General features: G+C 50.0%; 1 protein-coding gene across 1 annotated transcript in view; it reads right to left on the bottom strand.

The window, feature by feature from the left end:
* The window catches only part of PXYLP1 (2-phosphoxylose phosphatase 1), a 72,534-nt gene extending 54,614 nt beyond the window's left edge, over positions 1–17,920 (bottom strand). Inside the window, exon 1 of the mRNA XM_080794696.1 lies at positions 17,798–17,920. The gene's annotated coding sequence lies outside the window, so the exon portion shown is untranslated. The remainder of the gene's footprint in view (positions 1–17,797) is intronic.
* Positions 17,921–18,639: the final 719 nt, after the last annotated feature.

Raw genomic sequence — 18,639 nt, 5'->3', positions numbered from 1 at the left:
TAAAATCACCTTTTTGCACCAAAGACGTCTCAAGAATTCTTTCTTGGCCATCGGCTTTGAGCCCTAATGTTCTTCCCTACACCATCTCCACCTTTCCCACCTAGCTAACTCATGACTGGCCCTCAGATCCCAGGTCCAAGATCATTTTCTCAGGGAGCTGCCCTTGAACTCCTGTCTAGATCAGATCCTGTCTGACACTCTCAAGTCACCCTGTCCTCCTTCATGACACGTCTTAGGGCTATCCTTACATAATCAAATAATCACGCTGAAATTCTGGCTGTCTCCTATGACTGACTGTAAGCAACGGACGGGGTCTATTCACAAGCCTGTCTCTAGTGCTGGACAAAGCCTGGCCCAGAGCTGGCTGACTAGGTATCAGAACATTTCTGAAGACTGGTAGCATACAGCTCAGCTGTTTTTATTCACAGGCTTCTGACGCCAAATGTGTAGTGTTTTTTCCTCAAGCCAACCAATTTTTCAACTCTGTGGACACCAGTTGGGTGTCCTACAATTCAATTCAATTCCAGCACTGACTACTCTGAGTTAGTATAGACTACACAGGCATAACGGCTCAGTCCCAAAGACTGCCCCCACTTGAGTTGTCAGTTACAAGCACCAGGTCCCCAAATTACCCACTTTTGTCAGACCTGGCAACAAAGACGGGGGTGGAGGGTATTCCTCAAAAAACGCTTACTCCTTTCTGCTTTGATAATTTGCTCCAACAGCTCACAAAACTGGAAAACACTTTACTTGCTGTTACTATAGATTTATTATAAAGGCTAAAACTCAGGAACAGCCCAATGGAAGGATTGCATCGGGCAAGGGCACAGGGTTTCCATGCTCTCTCCAGGCATGTTGCATTCCTAGCACCCTGACGTGCTGCCAGTCTGAAAGGCCTCTGAACCTGAACCCCTGTTGTTTAGAGCCTTTTTTTTTTTTTTTTTTTAAAGGTTCCAGACTGAGTCACAATTGACCCTTGGTGACTGATCTCAACCTCTGGCCTCTCTCCCCTCCCTGGAGGTCAGAGGGTGGGGCTGAAAGTCCAACCCTCCAATGGTGCTCTGGCCTTTCAGGCAACCAGCAGCCATCCAGAAGCCACTTACCCCCGACCCCACAGTCATTGCCATATAAAAGACGGTCTTAGCACTCTGGAGATTCCCAGGGTGTTAGGAGCTGTGTACCAGGAACTGGAGAAAAACAACCGAATATTTATTTTTTATGATACTCTCCTGTTTTTAGGTGGTGCTTATTTTCACTCTTCTCATTAATATTGAGCTAGAATTGGCCTCTAACTGCTAGCCTACCCTCTACCGGGCTGTCCAAACCCACTCACACCCTGGTCATTCTCACCACACACACTCCAGGAAACCAAGAAGTTGAACGTTTTCCTCAGGTTTACCGGGCAGTCTGGGGAAGAGGTGGAAACTGAAGCCAACTCTCCAGACTCCCAGTTCCACATGGTGTCCTTCACACCACACCGCCTCCTGGATGCTCTCCCCACTGTGGAAAACTCTGGGAGAATCATAACCCGTCCCTCCAAACAACGACAAACAAGCCCGTGCACTTTCCACAACGGAACACGTGAAACAGGAGAAGCTTCTTCATATTTAACGTACAGGCTTCAGTGTCTCTACAGAACAAGAGCTCATGCTGATATTTACCTCGGCACCTCCTCAAACACCTAAGGGATGAGCTCCTGAGCAAACATCTAATTCGGATTTTAATTTGGTTCTTTTATTGGACAGACCGCTGCACAAGGTGTTGATTCTGCTTTCCTTTCTTTCCATTTGTCATTCCCCAGGTCATTGGAGATTCAGGACATAAATAAATGAGGATAAAGAATATTTCAGGTGGGGGCACCTGGGTGCCTCAGTTGGTTAAGCATCTGCTTTTGGCTCAGGTCATGATCCTGGAGTCCAGGGATCTAGTCCCGCATTCCCCCATATCGGGCTCCTTGCTCAGTGGGGAGTCCACTTCTCCTTCTACCCCTCACCCCACTCGTGCTCTCTCTCAAATAAATAAGTAAAATGCTAAAAAAAAAAAAAAAAAAAATACTCCAGGTGATCTGCAATAGTTGAGTAAGATAGAACTCCTGAAACTGAGCTTTTGAAGACAATGCAATGACCCAGAAAAGAAAATGTGAACATTTTAATGTGACTTAATGTGAAAAACTAAAAAAAGATACAGAGTCATGCATTACATGACTCTAAAATTTTATTTAAATGTGTGTGTGTATATATATATATATATATATGCTTGGAAAAGCTGGATGGAAAGAAATACAAATTTAAAAATGACATGGCATGCCTCACCATTTAGATTGGCAAAAAAAAATTAATTAACTAATACTCTTTACACCGGGAATTTGTATTCTGGGTCTCTATTCTCAAAAAACGCTCGTTCACGGGTGCAAAGCGGCAATAGGAATAAATACAAATGTCTGAAAACCGAAATGTTCACCCATAGGGCAATGGTTGGAAAATTACAGTTTTTCAAACAATGGAACATGATTCTGCCTTAAAAAAGGAAGAGGGGGACACTTGGCTGGCTCAGTCAGGAGAGCATGTGAATTTTGATGTCAGGGTTGTGAGTTTGAGCCCCACATTGGGTATAAAGATTGCTTAAAAATAGAATGTTAAAAAAAAAACAAGGAAAAGAAAAAAGAAAGGAAGGGAGGAAGGAAGAGAAAGAGGTAGACAGGCTTAGCTGTGGATGTGGACAAACCTCCAGATTCTACGAGTTAAAAATGAATGAGACAGCGTGCGAGTGGCAGCGTCACAGATCCAGTGCGTATCTGCTATGTAGGTATCTCATATAGTTAAGATATCTACACAGCTCAGCATATACAAGGAAATCTGAAGAGAATACGTAAACTCACAGAATAAGGTCTGGAAGGAGACAGCCTCTGTTGAGAGCCACATGGAGTCTCTCATGTCAAGCAGTGATGCAAGCAGTTAAAGAGAGGGGCGCCTGGGTGGCTCAGTCGGTTGGGCAGCTGCCTTCGGCTCAGGTCATGATCCCAGGGTCCTGGGATCGAGTCCTGCATCGGGCTCCCTGCTCGGCAGGGAGCCTGCTTCTCTCCCTCTCCCTCTGCCTGCCATTCTGCCTTCTTGTGCTATCTCTCTGTCAAATAAATAAATAAAATCTTAAAAAAAAAAAAAAAGCAGTTAAGGAGATACCCCTGGGACTCACGTCAGCTGACACCCCAGAACCGATCACTGGCAGAACCAGAGGGGGTTCTGCAGAGACCCAAAACTGATTAAAGCCCTTTAGAAAGGGGAGGATTTGGGCAGCAAACTGTCAGACTTCAGACACACCCCTTCGATGTCTGACCACTTAAAAAAGGCAACTGCTGAGAAGGCTCTGCCGGATGGATCTCTAAACAGACCCCAGATCCTTCACTGCTCGGACATCAGAAGCAGCGAGTGCCGAGGGCTGAGCCAGACCAGCCCTGGGCCTTATCTCAGCGGTACGCCCCTAGACTGACTTCGTGCGTGGTTGGTTCCTTAACGTCCTGCACCCTTCTGTTAGCTTGTTCGCTGTGTGGCGTGTCTTCTGTCCTGCCTTGTGTGCTGTGTAGGAAGCCAAGTTTAATCACACGGGGACCCGCAACAGAGTCTGGAATCGTGAACCTGTGATTTGTGACTTAACCTTCCTTTATCACTGAATAAAGCGGACACTGTGGAAAGACACAACTCGTGTGTGTGCCTTCACTGCGTGCTCATGACAGCCTCCAAATTAACAGTGGTCATCTCAACTGCGGACTTTTCAAAATTTACTCATACATTTAATGCTTTGTTTTTACAATGTATTATGTACAAATAACAAAAAAGATTAATAATGACAGCAGGAAATGTGATGCTGTTAAGTCAAAAAAGCAAGCTATAGGGGTGCCTGGGTGGCTCAGTGGGTTGAGCCTCTGCCTTCAACTCAGGTCATAATCTCAGGGTCGTGGGATGGAGCCCCCTGTCGGGCTCTCTGCTCCACAGGAAATCTGCTTACCCACCCGCCCCACCCCCTGCCTCTGCCTACTTGTGATCTCTCTCTCTGTCAAATAAATAAAATCTTTAAAAAAAATAAATAAATAAAGCAAGCTACAGCAGCTTTTTACAAATATAGCAGCTACAGTTTGAGCTCAATTATGTTATAAACAATATATATTACAAAACTGGACTGAGTGGTTTGAAACAGGGCTGGGAGTGGGACTTTTTACTGTTACACTTTTTAGAATTTTGAACCTATTGCTATTTTTAAAAATCACTAAAAGAGACAATTTTTAAAGGAACACCAGAAAGAGAAAAATAGACCCTTAATGTTATGAGTGGTTATGGCTGGGATTACAAGTAATCTTTTCTTTGAAACAAACTGTAAGGACGAAAGAATGGTTTACAATTCTTTAAGTAGGTGGTGAGATCCTGCAAGACTTCTCTCATTTATAGTTTTCTGTATTTTCCAAACTTCCTTAAACATTTGCTACTTTCAAAATTTAAAAAAAAAGGAAGCTGCAGAACTTACTTATTTTTTAGGGGCACCTGGGTAGCTCAGCCTTCAGCTCGGGTCATGGTCTCAGGGTCCTGGGATTGAGCCCTGCATTGGGCTCCCTGCTAGCGGCCAGCCTGCTCCAGTGCCCCCCTGCCCCCTGCACCCCCGCCACCTGCTGCTCTGTTTACTTGTGATCTCTCTCTCTCTCTGTGTCAAATAAATAAATAAAATCTTTTAAAAAATAATAATAACAAATTATTTTTTAAACAACATAGCTGATGGGGCGCTCAGGTGGCTCAGTCAGCTAAGTGTCTGCCTTCGGCTCAGGTCATGGTCTCAGAGTCTTGGGATCTGGACACCCCCCTGGTTGGGCTCCCTGCTCAGCAGGGAGTCTGCTTCTCCTTCTGCCTCTGCCCCTCCCCCGCTTCATGCTCTCCACCTTGCATGGCAGGCCCGCTTGCACGTTCTCTCTCAAATAAATAAAATCTTTAAAAACAAAAAACAAAAAAACAAAACAAAACAAAAACCCAACAGTGCAGTTAAGCAAGAAGTCACAAGACTTCTTGGGTATAAGTTATAAAGAGACAGTAGTTTTGAAAGAGCACCTCCTTTCAAAACTAATGCAACACTAAACCTGATGTGTAAGAAGATAAAATCAGAGTTCATTAGGAGGGGTGGGGTGTCCCACTCAGCAGAAGCCCCATCTCAGGCCCAGAAACCAGGACTCTGGAAAGGCCATTAGGAAACACACTGTATAGACAGATGGAGGCTGCAGGAGCCCGGGAAGAGGGCAGGGTGCTAGCTGGTCATTGGAGGGCTTCAAGGAAGAGGCAGAAACTGCTAAAGCTACAAGGGCAGGATGGACGTCCGTGGGCATGCGTGATGTGAGCTGGCATTTCAGAGAGGATAAACCATGTACACAGTGGTACCCGGGCGGAGGCAGAGTACACACCTCTCTCTACTGCTGACTGGTGACAGATTTTATGCAGTCACTCATCAGGGAAGAGGGTGGAGAGTGACTGGGGCCGGACTAGTCTCCTGTAGGAGGAAGGAGCCACAGAAGGTTCCTGAATACATGCATGACAGGATGAAGGCATCAACCCAAAAACATCACTCTTGAGCGGCTGACAGATACACTCCTGCATATTCATCCCACCCTCGAGTTTACAGCAAGGCCCTGACAGCCAAGAAGGCAGACAACCTTGTAGGCCTTGGCATTTGGGGGCTCGAGGCTCATTGCCATACCAACGCTAGCTTTTGCCAAGCTTCTGCTGCATTTGGTCAGAATGTCAGCCAGACAGGCTGTGGGCCCTCCTCCAGGGTTATCCTGGAAGCCACCCACATTTCAGTGGCAAGGGGCTGGGACCCCGAAGTCACAGCTCGTGGTGCCTTCCGGGGACTGAGATCCAGGCCTTTTCTTCCACCACTTACCAGTGGCGGCACCTGAGGCAGCTTACTTCATCTCTCTGAGCCGGCTTCCTCACCTGTGAACGGTGATTCAATCATTCATTCAACAAACATTTCCTGAGCATCTGCTATACGCCAAGCACAGTTCTTAAAGCTTGGGATCAGCAGTGACCAAATCAGTCCAAAATTCTTCCCTCGTGGAGCTTACTTTCTTGTGGAATGTAAAATCACCTATTTCATGGGGGTTGTGGAAAGGATTAGGTACTCCCTGGAAAGCATTTAGGGTATTAAGGATTCTGTATCTAATTCCAAAGTGTGTATGGGTTTTTGCCCTACACCACCCAGCAGTTCTCCAACAGCGACTGGCTGTCCCAGATCAACTCAATCCCACCCCACTTAGCTGGATATAGCATCAGATTCCACAGGTTAAGGGCTCAGTCCCACAAAACTGCCCCCCCCACCCCATCAGCCCCCACCACTTCAGAGGCCAACTGCAAATCCAGCTTGTCACCTGTGCTTCTGACCAATTGGGCAAACTGGAGGTTCCAACGAACCCCCTTGGGTTCGATTAATTTGCTAGGGTGGCCCGCGGTACTGAGAGAAACATTTGACTCACTAGATCAGGAATAGCCAGATGGGAGAGGTGTGCATGGCAAGACATGCATGTGGGAAAGGTCACCTAGCTTTCATGTCCTCTCCCAGGGTGCCGGTTAGCCCTGGAAACTATTGGAACCCATCCTTTTGTGTTTTCATGGAGGCTTCATTACATAGGCTGACTGATTGAATCGTTGGCTACTGACAACTGATTTGACCTCCAATCCCCCTCCGGTCTGGGAAGGTCTGGGGTGGGGACTGAGAGTTCCAACCTTCTAAAGGCCCAGCAGGTTCCTACCCTTAGGTTACCTGGAGGCTTTCAAAAACATCACCTCGTTAGCATAACAAAAGACACCTTTGGTTCAACTGCAGGAAATTCTAAAGGTTTTAGGGGCTCTGTGTCAGAAACAGGGATGAACACATCTCTATTTCTTATTATAAATCACATCACAGGTTGTAAGGATCCTCCTTTTTCCATTTTGTTATTATGCACATTCCCTACAGCCCTTAGTACCAAGAAGGCACGCAGTAAACACCAGGTCACTGGTCTGAGTTTCCTTCTATGGATTGACATTTCCTTTACCGGAGACAAGGAGACAAAGTGCCATCCATTCAGCCCTGGGTCCATTCAGCCCTGGACTTTGACGAGCATGAAGGTTCCTCTCTGCATCTCACCCCCCAGCACTGTCAATTCCACCTTAACAAGACAGCTGGGTATGGAGAGAAAAGGAAACCACCCTGGGGCCATTCGTCTCTATGAAGGCAGCTGACAGCTCTGCTAAACCCTGGCACAGCCTTCATCTCCTCAGGGAGCTGAGCACACCCGCTGGCCTGGCCGTGAGAGCGGGCCCCTCCCCAGGCAGTGCCCGCATCTTCCTTGCCTGCACGGAAACCCCTCGTGGACTGCATGGCAGCACGTCACGGGCCCACAGAGATGACCTGGCCCCTCCCAACAGGCCAGCCCACAGCAAGGCCAACCTCACTTGGTGGGTTTCAGTCTGCCCTCAGGGTTGGAAACAGGCACAACCAGGCCAGGTTCTGAGCCAGGTGACCAGAAGTATTGGTCTGAGTTGAAAGGAGAAGAAAAAAATTGTAAACCAACTTTAGAACCTCATCCTCGGAGCTCTAAGAAAGGGCTTCATCAAAGACCTAGCTGGCACACATCTTGATATGTAATGACAGTTTCAACTTTCCCCACCAACTACATGCTGGTGATCTGTGCTGGCCTCTATCTTTATAGCCTCAGTAATTCCCGGGCAAAGGACCAGACAAGAATCGGAAACAGAGGGACGGGGCAGAAGAGGGGATGGTACAAGTAATGGGCCCATATCCTACTCAACCTCCAACAGCAAGCCCTGCAGGGCAGAGGCTGGGATGGGGGCGAGGCCCTCCTCAGATTCCTACCCACCCTCCCCATAGCCTGATCACACTGCCCTACCCCAAGTATGGCACACTGGACCTATTCACCGGTCCCTCTGAAGCCCCACATGCCCCCTCTCATAACTCAGTGTCTGTGCCCATTTCATTCTCTCCGCCCAGGTACCTTCTTGACCTGCTTAATTCCTGCTCATCCTTTTTGTTTTGCTTTTTTAAAAATTTTATTTATCTGAGAGAGGGAGACAGAGAGCAAAAGCAGGGGAGAAGCAGGCTCCCTGCTAAGCAGGGAGCCCAATGCAGGACTTGATCCCGGGATGCTGGGATCATGACCTGAGTCGAAGGTAGACACCTAACCACCTGAGTCCCCCAGGCATCCCATCTCCTGCTCATCCTTAAATTCAGCTCAAAAGCCAGCTCCTCTGGGAAGCTCTCCCTGACCCCAACGCTAGGTGAGGCTCCCCAGTATTGGTCAACCAGAGCCTTCTCATAGTACTCAATGACACATAGGCTCATGTCAGCTTCCCTGCCTATCTACCTCCAAGGCTAGGTGGACACAGAGCTGAGTAAACAGCAGGTGCTCAGCAGGCAGTAAGTTTGTGTGGGAAGAAAGGAAGGGAGGGAGGAAAGAAGGGAATCAAGAAAGATGCTGTGGAAGGAGAGGCACCTGTCACAGAAACCTACAACAAACCAAACAAGAACGCTAAAACCCATTAGATCAACGGATCATTCATTAATGTTGATGGAGGAAAAAAGAGAAGGAAGTGGTTGGGAAAATACATCTCAGATCACTGGCGTGGGAAGCAGAGGTATCTCTCTCCTGCACCCTCTCTTCCCTTCCGGAAGTGGGCTCTTGTGGGGGCTGAAGAGGAAGAAAAACTTTGGAAGGTTAGGTGAGTGGGGGCACTTGAAAGGCTCATAAGCCAGGAGCTCTCAGAGGCTCAGAGCTCCTCTGGCCTAGGGGTGCTGAGGGCCATTTCTTCTGGGGGTAATCTTCAACTGCTGAGGGGGGATCAATTATGGCTCATTCCTATAAAGCTGCTAAGAACATGCCCTGGGTCAAGAAAGAGGGATAATGAGGACCTGCTACTGCCCTGCTGGCCCAGTTCCCAAAGGTAGGAACAGAAGCAGGGATTTAAGACAGATGATCCAGAAAGAAAAGACTATTTTTGGCTGGAGCCTTCTTAGCACAGTATTTCCTTGTAAGACAGATACCCCCAGTTGTCCCACAATATTCATTCCTTCTTCCTTCCTAGGAGAGCTCTGATTTTGGAGGGGGGTGGGGAGGGGGACAGTGTGGCAGATTGCCAGCTAATCGTGAAACCTAATGCCTCTTCCTGGACTAAGTTCCCCAGCCTCTCTTGCAGGAGGTGTGGCCATGTGTCTAAGTATACGCCACCCCGCCATCCCCATGGAAAATCAGTGGAATTAATTCACCACCTCCAAGCCTGGCCCATAAAATTCTCCCACACACCATCTTCCATCCTCCTTTCTTTTGATTAATGTAAGCAAGAATGGCCATCTTAAGATCCTGGGTCCCTTCGTCACCTGTCGGAGAATTAGGAACAGCCATTTTGGATTTTGTGTGATCGAAAAGTAAATGCCTGCCCTGTTTGGGTCATTAAGCTTATCTGGGTTGTTTGTTTAGCAGTGAGCCCACATAACTCTTCTTGTCAGGACTGTGCCCTGCCAGATACTCACATGGCCCTTTAAACTGGGAGTGGTCTGCTAGGCGTTTTGGGGAAAACATCTGCTTTCCTGGGGCACCTGGGTAACTCAGTCGATTAAGCGTCTGCCTTCGGCTCAGGTCATGATTCCAGGGTCCTGGGATCGAGCCTCACATCGGGGTCTCTGCTTGTGGGAAGCCTGCTTCTCCCTCTCCTCCCCGCTCTGCTCTCTCTCTCAGATAAATGAAAAAATCTTAAAAAAAAAAAAAAAAAGAGAAGAAAAGAAAATGTCTGCTTTCCTGATAAAAGGTACCCATGCTGCTGGTGCCTCCTTCCTGCCGCAATCATCTTGCCACCATGAAGGAAAGGCCAAGAAAAGAACAGAAGTATCAGTCCAGATAGACATCAGCTGTTGAAACTAATGCTAGCAACCACCTACCTTCAGACATCTTGTTACAGGAGAAAAAGAAATCATTATTTGCTTAAGCCACTGAAGTAGGGCTTTCTGTTACTTGTAGTCAAAAGCCCAACTGACTGCTTTGCAACCAACCAGGCATTCATTCACCCAGCCTTTACCAATGCATATTTCTTGCCAGTCCTTGTGCTAAGTGGTGAAGAGTCAGAGACAAGCTGGATGAGGCCACTGGGCCTCCAGGAGCCCCTAGGGAAGCTGGGGAGACAGGTCCATGAGCAGAAAATACGCATGCAGCAGGCACAAATGCTATCATGGCACACAGTGTCCCAGGGGAGTGTGAGCATGTGAGGTGGGAGGACATGGGGGCAAGGAGTTCCCAACTCCCTTTCTGGCCTTCAGCACACAGAGGAAACACTCCTCAAGCTCAAAGGGAAGTAAAAAGAATGAGCTAGGATCAGCCAAGCCAACTGCAATTACTTACTGTATGTTGAGTGGTTAAACACCATCAATTAATGCAGCTGTTCCAAGATAATCAGCACTCATTAAAGCAAGATGCACAAGAGGAGAAAATAAAAAATCATATGCCACTAACTTAGAGAAGCTGTAAATGAGATGAACCAAGAACGAGGCAGCCTTGCCAACATCTTCCTGCTTGCTGGTGTTAAGTCATCTCCGGAAATACACCTTCTTTCTCAAAAAAGACACAGTAATTTTTCACCTTGAAGACCGAGCCAAAACGAAATCAACTGTCTGTGCCATGACCTGCGACCAGAAATGTCCAAGCTTTGATTCCAGGTCTGCGTTTCCATTAGGAACTGCGATGGAGACAGACAAATTGGCAATGAGATGACCTGATCTGGGAAATCAAGAGGCACCCATGACCAGAAAACTTAGAGCACTCTAACTTTGTTCTGCCTACATACAAATAAATGGTTTTTTAAAAAAGGAATGATATTATTTGCCATGTCTTTATCTTCCAAGCATGGGGCAAGTATTTAAAAAAATAATAATACAGCAGAACCTCATTTGCTTCAACTTCCAGTAGTTTAAAAATGAATAAAAATAAGCAGGCTCGTCATTAAGAGACCTATCGGGTTTCCAGTCTGCCTGCCAACTTATTAACAGAAGTGCTCCAGCCCAGAGCCAAGGGCATACCAATCACACTTAAACAGGGCAGAGAGGCGCTAGTGTTCCTAAGGCAGCAGCAATCCCAGGCTCTCTCATCCACGGCCCATGGCTAGAGTCCCTCGCTAGGCCTTGATGGCAGGGGCTGGTCGGCAGGCTTCCAGTGGGAGTTTCTCTGTAAGGCACACAGAGCAAGGGAGGACCTCCCTTCTCCAGGGCCAGTTATTAAACCCAAGCCTATCAACAGTTTCCCAGAGATCTTCCATATGCCGATGGTTCTGGCTAAGGAAGACACAGGAAGCACAGGAGTCTGGTCTTCTGCCTCTGGCAAGTCCCCTACTCATCCTTGGGAGCAGCTGTGCCAGTCCTCACTGAGAACTGGGTCCCTTATGGTATTATAGGCTTCCAGGGCGGCTGAAAGACCAGTCCAAAGCAGTGGCCAGGGCAGTGTGCTGTCCACCCGGACTAGGAACACTGCTGGCAAAGCAGGTGTGCAAACACTGAGTTTATGGTCTTTTATCACACTTCCCACTAACAACCCGAGGCCAAGAGTTACAGTGAAAACATTAACAACCAGCGCGTGTCGGACACAGACCGATCTTTCGAGTACCTACCCGAAACAGCCGGCAAGGCCAAGTCACACCAGTGTGTACCTGCTAAAGGTCATCAGCTCCTCCTCCTGCCGTGGTCAACCCTTTACAGGCCCACCCTAGGCTCTCATGACCACGATAGGTGGCCCAGAGCCAGGTGAATGCCTGGGAAACGTCTCAACTACCCTTCATGTCCTTCGCTGTGAACTTAAGCATGGTGTCCTCTGTTCCAGAGGGACAGAGACTACCTGTGTCTTATCCATTCTCCTATCTATTAACTCAGTGCAGCTGGTTGGAACCAAAACCCTATTTTTAAGGAATGAATGAATAGTAGTAACAGCTAACATTTTTAATACACACCATGTGCTAGGGCACCGTTCGAAGTCTTCATCATGGTATTTCACTTCAGCCTTACAATAACAGCATCTCAATTTTCATCATCATCATCATCATCATCATCTCAATTTTACAGATGAAGAAACTGAGGCACAGAGAGGTTAAGTAACTAGCCCAAGTGTACAGGACCAGTAATGGCAGATCCAGGATTCAAAGCCAGCCTGGCTTCAAAGCCTACACTCTTCACTACTGTACTATGCTGAATATACAAACTCAGGTACTCTACTATTAGAAAGTCATCGGCAGAGAACCTCTGAAACTCACAAACCCTGAGAAATCCTTCCAGGTGGTTTCCGGTGGTGCTAATCATAGTTTTTGTGACCTGCAGAACATTTTAAAGAAGGCCTACTTTTACCCCTAAGAAAGAGACTACCTATAATTTTCAAATAACTACATAGCCACATTTGGTTATCAAGCAGCTGTAGCAGGAATATCGAGGTTTACACAGTATTTCCCTGCTCAAGAGTTCTGAGTTCTAGAAGCCTTTGAAACCCCCTGGTGTTCCCCTGTTCCCATGATCCCAAACATGCTGGAAGGATTGAATGAGATCATGGACTCAGTTGCCCATTTATATGGTAAAGTACTACACAAGCCTAATGTATGATCATATTAATATATTTCAATAAAATGAAAGATTAAAATTTCTATACTCGTCAGTCACTACTCACCAAAATTCTTTTTTAATTTTATTTATTTATTTGACAGACAGAGATCACAAGTAGGCAGGGAGGCAGGCAGAGAGAGGGGGAAACAGGCTCCCTGCCAAGCAGCGAGCCCGACACAGGGCTCGTTCCCAGGACCCTAGGATCATGACCTGAGCCAAAGGCAGAGGCTTTAACCCATTGAGCCACCCAGGCACCCAATACTCACCAACGTCCTATACTTGCTTACATACTTCTATGGATGTTCCTATTTATATCTCTGCACATTTCAGTAACAATGTTCAAAACCCAATTTATTTTTTTGTGAGACTACATCCCTGCATTATTATTTTTGAGCTTCCAGACATTTCTACGATAATAATGTTCTTCCACCTTAATCCACCTGCTTCTTTCACTTGAGAACCACAGAGTTAACAAGGCAGTAAATGTTCTATTCTAACTTCAGATTCTTCTGTATTAGTTGACAAAATCAGCAAACAAGAGCTTCATTTTATAATTTAAAAGCTCAAAATGATATGGCGTATCTCTGAAGGCCTAATGTTGGGTATTGCATCCAAGAATGAGGTAGGTCTAGGAAAGTAAGCTGTGGTTTTGTTAGTTGGGAAGACACATGTCTCCTTCTAATTGAGGGGTAGGGCAGATAGTATTCAAACTATTTGTAAATTCGGTATAAATTATGACTCTAACCACAAATGAACAGAGAGGAAGGGGCAGGCGGGGGAGAGTGTCAAACCAGGTGCAATAATTTTCATCTTAGTTTGTTTTTTAAAGGTCTGGTTTCAATGCTGTGGATTACAGCTCTAAGGAAGTCGGTTATACACAGAGGCACAGTGTGGTAAGCGCATGACAAAGGCTAGCCCATAATATGGAAACATGAATGTATTTGTTCGTTGGGGAAGTGACTGGGCAAATAGAAACAGAATTTTCAAGTTCCTACAGATGTTTGAGTTCCCCAAATTCTCTCCCACCCCACGGGACCAGCACAGAAGCAGCTTCACTGTTGTGTGTGGTGCAGAAGGATGAGACTGGGGACTAGGGTTTGGACAGAGGAGGGAGGGGCAGAGGAAGGGAGGGAGGGTACATGGATGACCCAGCCAAGAGCACACAGTCAAGGCTGCCTCCTGGGTGCAGGAGTTATTCCACGAGGCCCCTCTAAGTCCATTTTTCAATCACTTTATCTTTTTAATCATTTATCTTCTTCCATGCACCTAGGACTATTCCTCCCTTCGTTACTGATGGAGTGGTTCCTTTCCAAAAAACAGGGGTTTGTCCAACCGAGGCCCAAGAACATTCAGAGCAGCCTATTGGTTCTGGGGGTTGAGGCTAGCAGGCCGGAAGTCGAACCCTGACCCTCCAGCCTTTCGAACTCAGGGCAGACTCTGCGACTCATTTCCAGGTTCCCAGGTGCCTCCTCATGGCTGGCCTGCAGGATCTGCAAGGTGAAGGGGCTTCAGCAGGCCCTAACCCATCTGCCAGGCTGCCCAGCAGGCTCAAGGAGCGTCCCTGGAAGACTGCTTCTGTCAAAAGGCCCACCATCCTACCAGAAGGTAGCTGTTGCCTCTTCTTCGCCCCTAAGTGTGGGTGCACAGACTCTGCTAGCTGCTTCTCCTTTTCCACTCCCCTGTGCTCTCCCCTCAGCATCTCAGGTGTGAGGTGACTCCCCAGGGCCAGATCCCAGACCAACATCACTCAAGCCATTTCCAAAGGGGCGCAACCCTCCCTCAAAAACTTATAAGAGTTCCAGACTCTCCCACTTTGCTAAACCCAGCTCTCAGCTGTTCTTCAGGGCCTTCTAGAAACCAGAACAGTGAGCCCAGCAAACCATATTTCAGGTTACCATTGGGGTTAGATTTCCTGTCTCAGTGACTCTGCTTCTAATGGTAACCCCATACCAGAATGTGGGCACATGTCCTTATCCACCAACCAGAAGCCTTGATGCAGGGCAAACCCTGGGGCTGAAGTCTACCCCTTCTGTTTTTCCAGGACCCTGGATAGTCTCCCCTCCTTTTCCCTACCCACCTTGAGATAGCAGGCACCACCACCCCTCCCAGTCTCTCCCTCTCTGTCTCATTCACAAACTGCAGGCATTAATTAAACCTCTTCGAGAAAACAGATTTTCACCAGCTGCAGGAATTCTGGGTAAGAGCCAGATCCAGAGACAGTCTGTGTAAGAAAGATAAGCCCATGACAACCCTGAACCTGTGGGCAGTGCAGGGAATTCCCACATCCAGGTAACATTCTGAATGCCAGCCCATCCCAGATTCCTGGAAAAAGACCCCCCCAGGGCATGGCTCCCTCAGCCTCTGGCTGTATTCTCCAGCGCTAGCCTTTGACAGGGGCAGAAAAGCCGGCCTTTGCTTGGTCTATCAGCGGGTCATAGCCACCTCCATCAGACAACCATCCTCATAAAACAGCAGCCTCCCTCCCCCACTGCAGAGCTGCAAACCATACTGCCAGAAATGTGTAAGAAGCCGCACTGCCCGCTCTCCGTGGGGAATTTATTTGGAGCGGCCACCAACCACCAGACTGAAGATGGTGGCATCTAAAGCAGCCAGCAGGGCTCCGCCAATGGCACTCGGTCTACCTGAGTGCCTCTTCCCATCACAGAAGGGGATGAGGGACGCCTGCGGGGGGCGGGGGGCTGAAGCCACAACTCAGGGCCCTATAGGTTAAGCCACGCAGGACTCGTTCCCTCAGCCAAAAGCCTTAGCTCCCCGGAGTGCCCGTCACTTCATCACCCCAGTTCTATGGTAAGGACAATCGATTTCCTTCATGGAAATTCTGGAGTCCCCACGGAGGTCAGAGACACCCTGACCCATAAACTGAGCTCTCTGCCCCAAATAAACATGAAAATGAGTTTCTCTCAAAAAAAAAAAAAAAAAAAAGAGTTTGCCTCCAGTGACATGTACTTTTAAAAAATTGATGAATTTAAGGATAATATTTTGAGAACTGCAGCACATGGGGCGCCTCAGTGGCTCAGTGGGTTAAAGCCTCTGCCTTCAGCCCAGGTCATGATCTCAGGGTCCTGGGATTGAGCCCCACATCGGGCTCTCTGCTCAGCGGGGAGCCTGCTTCCTCCTCCCTCTCTGCCTGCCTCTCTGACTACTTGTAATCTCTATCAAATAAATAAATAAAATCTTAAAAAAAAAAAAAAGAAAGAAAACTGCAGCACAATGGAAAACATAAGTTATGGACCCAGACTGGATTGAAGATGGGGATCCATTTCTTTCCTGGATAAACACTGAGCACCTCTTACCTAGAGGGTGCCAGGCTGGGTGCTGACAGAAATGCACCCACCCTGAAGACCCTCCAGGCTGGCAGGGCATCTGACAGCCAACAACTCACCATCCAGCGGTACCGTGGGGACTGAGCAGACACTCGCAGCATTCCATGGGCACTCGGAGGGAGCCCACTGAGCCCCTGTGTGACCTTGGGCTAATTACTTATTAATTCATTCTTCAATGCTGCAAGAATATTGAACTAATTACCATTCGGGCCAATCAATAGGAAAAAAAAAATTACTGATCCCGCAGTTACACAAATGTTCAGAGGGTTGTGCTTCAGAGGCCAAGTGGCCCATCCTGTCCCCAGTGCCCCAAAGCATCCTCTCCAAGCAGGAGCGAGGGTGGGCTGGCCAGCAGCTAATCCCTCAAAGAGAAGTCTCCCCTACATGTCCTTTCTCTGAAATAGACAATTAATTTAAGCCAAGACTTAATGAAAGCCAGGAGAAGGGATGGGGCAGATCCAGGCACTGGCTTCTAGGCTATAACGGATACATCTCCACCTCTCTCGAGGGAACATGAGGCTTTTCAAACCATCCGCTTTCAACTCTCTTCCCACAGATGTCCAGACTGAGTACCAGCACCTCTAAGGAGAAGGAGTTGCTGCCAAGCCCCGTTGGCAGTCACGTCACGTTTGTAAGGCTGGGCTGGGCACGGTCTGCTTTACACTCGGGTTCAGCCAGGGGCCCTCCGCAAATACCAACAAATGTCCCCAAGTTGTGAAGCCCTCTTGGGGGCCCCGGGGCCATCCACCCGACGTTTCCCCATTCGCGCGGATCTAACTCCTCATCTTTCCTGATTTTCACTTTTTGAAAGCCTAAGAAGCATACTAGCCTTCCCAGGAAGGCACTAGCCACCCAGGCGGTGAGAGCCTCGCTGAGCGCCAAGAGGAGCGGGAAAATATGGCTCCACATCTTCGGCCCCGCTAATCCACAGGTACAACTTGAAACCAGGCTGCTGCCACAAAGCAAGCCACCAGCTCTAAACCAATTCCATTTCTACGTGTGACAAAGCTGGCTTCTTCAGAACGTCGCAAAAGAGCAAAAGCAACGCCGTGGGGTCTGAGTCACGCAGTCCCAACCCGAACACCCAGGCATGACCGCCCGCGCACGCACTGGCCCCTGGGCTGGGTCCCCGCACCCCCGCAGGCGCGCGGCGCAGGCAGCTGCGGGGGAAACAAGACCCACCCCCAAGAAAGGCCGCGAAGTTGCCGCCGCCTTCTCACCTGGAGACCCGCAGGTTCAGAAGTGCCGCGGGGTCCCAGATCTTGGGAGCCCGAGTTCGGGGTGGAATTCGGCGCAGGGGTGCGGGCGCCCGGCGGGAGCGGGTGGCAGGGGCGGGGACGCGGTGGAGGGCGGCGCAGGAGAGGCGCGGGGCTAGAGGAGGAAAAGCTCGAGGCAATGGGGTTGGGGGAGGCGCCCGCCGGGAGGTAGGGGCGCAGGAGAGGGCGCCGGAATCGTCCGCAGAGTTGGAGGGTGCTGAGGCTTGGGGACAGGGGGCGGCGGAGCGGGGGGCTGGGTGGCTTGGGAAGAAAGAGCAAGTCGGGGGGCTGGGGTTTTGGGGTTTGGGGAGGGAGCGAGAACGGAGGGAGGGAACTCAGGCGCGGGCTTCAAACCCGGGGTTCGGAAGCCCGCCCCAGCACACCTATCCCACCGGAGACTCTGCCCCATCGTCCCGGCCTCGGAGCGTCCCCAGGATCCCCTCGGGCTTTCAATCCCGGACCCCAGGACGCCTGTCCGCCTCGCGCCTCCACACCGCTCGGCCGCAACGGCAACCAGCCCGATCCCGGCTCGCTCCCACTCACCGTGCATACTCCCGGCCCGAGTCCGGCCCCGGCTCCGCCGCTGCGCGCCGGGTCCAGCGCTGGCCGCCTGCTCAGCCGGGGGCGGGAGGGAAGCGAGGGGGGCGAGGGGAGGCGAGGGCGGCGCGCACGGACAGCCTGGCCGCACGGCATGCCGCAGCGCCCCCTGCTGGCCCCGCCCCGCGCCGGGCTCGGCCCGCCCCGCGCCCGGCGCCCTCGAGCTCCGCCCCGGAGGCGGCGGTGCGGGGCGGTCCGGCCCAGGAGAAGGGCGCGAGAGGGTTTGCGGTGACGACGCTGGCTCGGGGAGGCCAAACAGTCCCCAGAGGCGGGACAGCCCGCAGAGTTCCCAGCGTGCCTAAGCCACGATCACGGGCATCCTGAGGGCACGGGGACCGCGGCCACAGGCGCTCAGGGTTGCCGCGCGCCTCACAAAGCCGGACTTGGGATCAGGGACTACGCAGATGGCACGTCCCGGCCGGGGTACACGGACCCTGCCCGGACCCCGGGTCCCACTGAGGGTGCCTTTGGGCGGTGTGCCCGGCCAGGCGCCGCCCAGATCCCCGTGCTGGGATGGGCACGCGTGTTTGGGGTCCTCCACCGCGGGCGAATGCTGACGCGTGGCCCCAAACTGTCACTATTCTTGCCACCGTGCCCCCGCCCCCGTTCAGCCTAACTCACGTTTCTCTTCCGGCACCGACCACATCCGGCTCTGTGCGCGGACCGTAGACCTGCGGCTCCTGGGTGTGGTGATGGCCCGCCGGCGCCCTGGGCAGGTCACGGGCCCCCAGGCCTCACCCTCTCACCCCTGCCCGGTCCCGGGACTTCTGAGGAGCCGGCCCCTGAGG

Source organism: Martes martes (genome assembly GCF_963455335.1).
Source record: "Martes martes genome assembly, chromosome: 1".
NCBI classification, from domain to species: Eukaryota; Metazoa; Chordata; class Mammalia; order Carnivora; family Mustelidae; genus Martes; species Martes martes.
Note: the sequence above shows the minus strand (reverse complement) of the source record. Positions and strands in the feature narration are given on the sequence as shown.